Source organism: Leptonychotes weddellii, chromosome 5, assembly GCF_054177405.1.
Source record: "Leptonychotes weddellii isolate Sample4059 chromosome 5, ASM5417740v2, whole genome shotgun sequence".
NCBI classification, from domain to species: Eukaryota; Metazoa; Chordata; class Mammalia; order Carnivora; family Phocidae; genus Leptonychotes; species Leptonychotes weddellii.
This window is the reverse complement of record NC_138373.1, coordinates 142967656-142969398: the sequence shown is the minus strand read 5'-3', so window position 1 is coordinate 142969398 and position 1743 is coordinate 142967656. Positions and strand designations below refer to the sequence as shown.

At 40.0% G+C, this 1743-nt stretch overlaps 1 pseudogene; it reads left to right on the top strand.

The window, feature by feature from the left end:
- The first annotated feature begins 1572 nt into the window (after window positions 1-1572).
- Window positions 1573-1697, top strand: LOC115937255 (U1 spliceosomal RNA; annotated as a pseudogene).
- Window positions 1698-1743: the final 46 nt, after the last annotated feature.

The window sequence follows — 1743 nt, the reverse complement described above, 5'->3', positions numbered from 1 at the left end:
TAGAACTACACAATCTGTTCTCCTGGGTCTCCAGCTTGTTGACTGCAGTTCTGGGGACTTTTCAGCCTTCATAACCATGTGACCAATTCCTTGTACTCTCTCATTATCTATCTATCTATCTATCTATCTATCTATCTATCTATCTATCTACCTATCGGTGCGAATATAGATAGATACAGATATAGATACATACCTCCTATTGGTTCTGTTTCTCTGAAGAATACACACTAACACACCCACTCACACAAAGTACTCTACTTTGCTAAATATAATAGCTACTTCAGGTCCTGCACTTGACCCTGTTGATTGCTCATCTCTTCTTGATGTTCTCTCCTTCTTTGGCTACCATGATTCTTATGCCTTGGGTAATTTTTTCTTACTACTAGTTTTTAGTCTTCCATCTCCAGCATAAAGTCTCCCAATGACACATGTTGTCCGTAGGTTTTAGCTTCCACGTCTTTTGCTGATGACTCTCAAATTCTTATTTCTACCCGGGACCTCTCTTTGGATCTCAAACTGTGTGATCACCAGCATCACTACTGGATTCTCCACTGATATAGCCAGTGCACCATGTTTGAAACTGGGCTCATCATTCTGACTCCCTCAAATCTTTACCTCTTTTTTGTCCTGTAATTCAGGGCTTGGCATCATCCGCTCATGCACTGAGAACAAAATCATGGGAGTTCTACTATACTCTCACTGCTCTCTCATAGCCCCTCCACAGTTGCTCAGTCTTAACTATACATGACTTACTTCATTGTCTGTTCATATAATTTATAGATAGTTATATCTGTCAATTTATCTATATTAAATTACATATTTATATAAATAAATATCATTTCCCTCCTATCTATTGCTAATATCATTGCCCTACTTCAATAGTCTTTCAACTGATCATCCTGCTTCCAGTTTAATCTCCCTCAAATATCTTCTCACTGCCTCCAGAACAATCTAAGTAGATGATATAGTCAAATGTAAAAAAAGGCATCAGAGTGCAAAGAAATGGTACTTTATATCACTGCTCAGGCAAAAGTAATTTTTTCAAAGTGTAATGTACCCTATTGCTCCTCTATTCAAACCTTTCAATAGCCTCCCAATTTTCTTAGGACAAGAATCCACTGCTCTTGATGCTCCATAATAGTAAGGATTCTGCTTTGCCTCCTTTTGCACATCCAGCATGGTATCTGGGACAAGGCAGGTGCTCAATAAATGCTTGTTGATTGAGTGAAGGGACTTGATAGAACTAAAGCTGTTTGAATGGCATAAGATGTATGCATCTGTGATACCGAAAGTGGCACACAATGTTTCTAATAAAGAATTTAAGGAACTCAGAAAAACTATCTCCCTCCTTTGGTACATCTGTCCCTTCACTTACTACTTGGCATAGATTCCCTAAGATCAGCAGTGATCTTTTTATGTGAATATCTTCCTAACCTCAGGAAAGCCATCAGATCTTCTCTCCAAGGAATACACAACCTGGTATGCAGCAGGTACTTAATCAGGATTCAGTATAGTTGACATTGATGGTGTCAAATAATGAAGGTTGTTACCTTGTCAGAACTCTTCATGTGTATACTTACCTGGCAGGGGAGATACCATGATCACGAAGGTGGTTTTCCCAGGGTGAGGCTTATCCATTGCACTCCGGATGTGCTGACCCCTGCGATTTCCCCAAATGTGGGAAACGAAGAAGAAGAAGGTAGCAGGAGGGGAAGAATGAAGCGGGGGAAATCGGAGGGGTGG